Here is a 4,535-nt window from a genome sequence, read left to right as displayed (position 1 = left end):
TTCGATTTACGGCTAAAATAAATTTTTCTAATTTTTTTCAATTACATATTCTTGCTTAAATAACTTTTTTACATAGGGATTAAGCATTTAGAACGACATGTTGTTTAAAATAATGGTACTTTACTCTTGTGATTTTTCGGTTTTTTTTGATTATTTTGAAAAATAAATTTTTGTAATTTTTTTAAATACGATATTCGTGATCAGTGAACGATTTCACATATGGATTAAGCATTTAGAATCGTGCGGACGCGTTATTAAAAAAGTTTACTCGATGCGATGGGACTTTAAAAAGTTTGTGAAAATTTTCATATTGGGAAAAAATGTGTAATTTTTTGTCTAGTTTACGGTAGTGTAATTTATTTTAATGTTTACTATAAAAATTTTTTTCGTTCGTTCACGCGCTATGTTACAACAGCACGGCCGGGCGGTCTGTTGCCGCGGCGGTTTACACTCATAAGCGCGCGTGCTATTCGGCCGGCGGCGCCGGCGTCCTTGCCGGCCGTTCGGTATCTATAAGAGATACACGGTCCGTGCGAGGCGGACGGAGCAGAGCGGGTTTTGGGCCAATTCTACGATCTCGGTCGAGAAGCTGTCTCAGAGCTCCTTCGGGGCTTCGGTCCTGACTGTTTCGTGCCGTTTACGTTACGGACTTTTCTCCACACAGCGTGGCCACGGGTCGGTGTCTTTGACCGAATGGCCCATATGTGGCAAGCCCTACGGGGTTGGTTACCCGTATGCACTTTGTATGTATACTCGTACTCACTGAGCAATCGACTCTTCTGTCCGAGCGATGGAAAAATTTTTTAAAATGCATCTGTAAGATTTGGAAGCAAATCGTACCAATTGAAAACTGTGGCTAAAATGAATAGCCCAGTGGAGAGAGAAAACTATCAAAAAACTGATTTTTTAAATCAAGAGGTGTCAGAAATCGAAATGCCTAGCGCGAGCGGAAGAACACGCTTTCTCGCCAGTCCAGCATGTGTCCTGTCCGTTCTTCCTCGGCTTGCCGATTTTGCCCAGATCAGAGGTTTCGTGCTTCCGGCGGTCAGAAGATCAGCGTGAGCGTACGCGCTTCCACGACTATGGCATCACCCATGTACTTTTTCCTTTGAATATATTTGAGTACATAAAAAATATTAAAACATATAGAGAGAACTGTGTCTTGGATCTTAAAAATTTGTCAATAGCGATGATATATTATTACTTAACTTGAAGTATTTGTACGTTTTAGCTGGGACGTACATTTATCTTACAAGATGTTAATAGCGAGACTCTTGAAGATAAAATTATCTTGTGATTTTATGAAGGCAAAGATAGAAACGTACGAAGCTGGCGTACGTAGAAAAATGTGATTTTATGATAGAACAAAAATATAATACGTACGTTTTTGGGCGTACGGTAATATCTGTATGGTAGAAAAATGAAAGAAATTGAGCGTTAAAGAAGATATGTTACAAGCGCGGAATGTGGCAAAACTTGTACATATTTGAAAGAGAAAAATGGTGTGTCGACCTGACATATATATATGAAACAGGCGACGATGGAAAAGGATTTAAATTTTGTCCATTTTATATATACATATTGTATAGTTCCCTGGTTGATCCTGCCAGTAGTCATATGCTTGTCTCAAAGATTAAGCCATGCATGTCTCAGTACATGCCGTATTAAGGTGAAACCGCGAATGGCTCATTAAATCAGTTATGGTTTCTTAGATCGTACTAAAATTTACTTGGATAACTGTGGTAATTCTAGAGCTAATACATGCAAAACAGAGTTCCGACCAGAGATGGTAGGAACGCTTTTATTAGATCAAAACCAATCGGTGGCGGGTGTTTACACTCGTCCATCGTTTGCTTTGGTGACTCTGAATAACTTTGTGCTGATCGCATGGTCTTATAGCACCGGCGACGCATCTTTCAAATGTCTGCCTTATCAACTGTCGATGGTAGGTTCTGCGCCTACCATGGTTGTAACGGGTAACGGGGAATCAGGGTTCGATTCCGGAGAGGGAGCCTGAGAAACGGCTACCACATCCAAGGAAGGCAGCAGGCGCGCAAATTACCCACTCCCGGCACGGGGAGGTAGTGACGAAAAATAACGATACGGGACTCATCCGAGGCCCCGTAATCGGAATGAGTACACTTTAAATCCTTTAACGAGGATCCATTGGAGGGCAAGTCTGGTGCCAGCAGCCGCGGTAATTCCAGCTCCAATAGCGTATATTAAAGTTGTTGCGGTTAAAAAGCTCGTAGTTGAATCTGTGTGTCACAGTGTCGGTTCATCGCTCGCGGTGTTTAACTGGCATTATGTGGTACGTCCTACCGGTGGGCTTTGCTCTTCACGGGGCGGTCCAACTAATATCCCATCGCGGTGCTCTTCACTGAGTGTCGAGGTGGGCCGGTACGTTTACTTTGAACAAATTAGAGTGCTCAAAGCAGGCTACCTTCGCCTGAATACTGTGTGCATGGAATAATGGAATAGGACCTCGGTTCTATTTTGTTGGTTTTCGGAACCCCGAGGTAATGATTAATAGGGACAGATGGGGGCATTCGTATTGCGACGTTAGAGGTGAAATTCTTGGATCGTCGCAAGACGGACAGAAGCGAAAGCATTTGCCAAAAATGTTTTCATTAATCAAGAACGAAAGTTAGAGGTTCGAAGGCGATCAGATACCGCCCTAGTTCTAACCATAAACGATGCCAGCTAGCGATCCGCCGAAGTTCCTACGATGACTCGGCGGGCAGCTTCCGGGAAACCAAAGCTTTTGGGTTCCGGGGGAAGTATGGTTGCAAAGCTGAAACTTAAAGGAATTGACGGAAGGGCACCACCAGGAGTGGAGCCTGCGGCTTAATTTGACTCAACACGGGAAACCTCACCAGGCCCGGACACCGGAAGGATTGACAGATTGATAGCTCTTTCTTGATTCGGTGGGTGGTGGTGCATGGCCGTTCTTAGTTGGTGGAGCGATTTGTCTGGTTAATTCCGATAACGAACGAGACTCTAGCCTGCTAAATAGACGTAATTATGGTATCTCGAAGGCTCTCGGCTTCTGCCGGTGGGGTTTTTACTACCAACGTACAAACAAATCTTCTTAGAGGGACAGGCGGCTTCTAGCCGCACGAGATTGAGCAATAACAGGTCTGTGATGCCCTTAGATGTTCTGGGCCGCACGCGCGCTACACTGAAGGAATCAGCGTGTGTTCCCTGGCCGAAAGGCCCGGGTAACCCGCTGAACCTCCTTCGTGCTAGGGATTGGGGCTTGCAATTATTCCCCATGAACGAGGAATTCCCAGTAAGCGCGAGTCATAAGCTCGCGTTGATTACGTCCCTGCCCTTTGTACACACCGCCCGTCGCTACTACCGATTGAATGATTTAGTGAGGTCTTCGGACTGGTGCGCGGCAATGTTTCGGCATTGCCGATGATGCCGGGAAGATGACCAAACTTGATTATTTAGAGGAAGTAAAAGTCGTAACAAGGTTTCCGTAGGTGAACCTGCGGAAGGATCATTACAATGTTCCAATATATCTCAAAGAGAGAGGAGAGGAGGAGAGAAAATGAATTCGATTAGTTTGTGGATAAGAATTCATATAAAAAAAAAAGATATTGTTGAGCCCGCCAGATCATTCGTGCGTGATTTACACGGCCAGACGTGTGTACTACACGTATTAGGCCTTTGATCTGCGTTGCGTAGGCCACAACAAATCTTTCAAAGAGAGAGATATATGTGTTGTTGGGGTTTGTGATTATGAAGGTGCCCCAACGCACAAAAATATATAAAAATGTACAAAGTTGGGATGTGGTGTGGTGGAGAAGAGTTGGGCCCGACCAGATCATTCGTGCGTGATTTACACGGCAGACGTGTGTACTACACGTATTAGGCCTTTGATCTGCGTTGCGTAGGCCATCTTCCTTCCAAGACACACACGTGTTGGGGTTTGTGTGATTTTATGATAGTGCCCCAACACGGAAAAATAAGCGTACGAGAAGAGTTGGGCCCGACCAGATCATTCGTGCGTGATTTATACACGGCCAGACGCGTATTATATTACACGTATTAGGCCTTTGATCTGCGTTGCGTAGGCCATCTTCTCGATAGAGAGAAAGCCCAATGTATTCTTTTTTCTTTCTTTACAGTTGTAGTAGGACAGGGAGGGATGCGAGCGTGCTAATCACGCTTCCTCAAGTCTTCGCTGTGGTGTGTAAAAAAAAAAGAAAAAAAGGAATCGTTGGGAAAGTCCAAAGGACGAAAATATCGGGCAGTCTGAAGATAACTTAATGCTCGTTTACATTGGTATCAAGAGAGACCGGCTTGTGTAGCTCGTTTCAATGCTGTGTCGTTGTCATTGACACCCTACTCTGTTGCGCGCTAGTGGCAGCATGAGCGTGGGACGTATATATATATATGACACCCAGCTAGAGCCGGCCGTGAGTCCGTCCGGTGTAAATAACGACGAAAGGAGAGAGAAACTTTTCGAATCCAGTATCGGGTTGATAATTGTCCAGTTTGAATATCCATATCCCCGTCGTTTTTGG

General features: G+C 44.5%; 1 non-coding gene across 1 annotated transcript; it reads left to right on the top strand.

Moving 5' to 3' along the window:
• The first annotated feature begins 1,590 nt into the window (after positions 1–1,590).
• LOC143262667 (small subunit ribosomal RNA) lies at positions 1,591–3,511 on the top strand. Its single transcript, XR_013036397.1, has one exon. It is a non-coding gene; the product is annotated as a small subunit ribosomal RNA (ribosomal RNA).
• The last annotated feature ends 1,024 nt before the right edge of the window (positions 3,512–4,535 follow it).

The sequence above is a fragment of the Megalopta genalis genome, unplaced genomic scaffold (genome assembly GCF_051020955.1).
Source record: "Megalopta genalis isolate 19385.01 unplaced genomic scaffold, iyMegGena1_principal scaffold0166, whole genome shotgun sequence".
NCBI classification, from domain to species: domain Eukaryota; kingdom Metazoa; phylum Arthropoda; class Insecta; order Hymenoptera; family Halictidae; genus Megalopta; species Megalopta genalis.
This window is presented reverse-complemented; position numbering and strand designations above follow the sequence as displayed.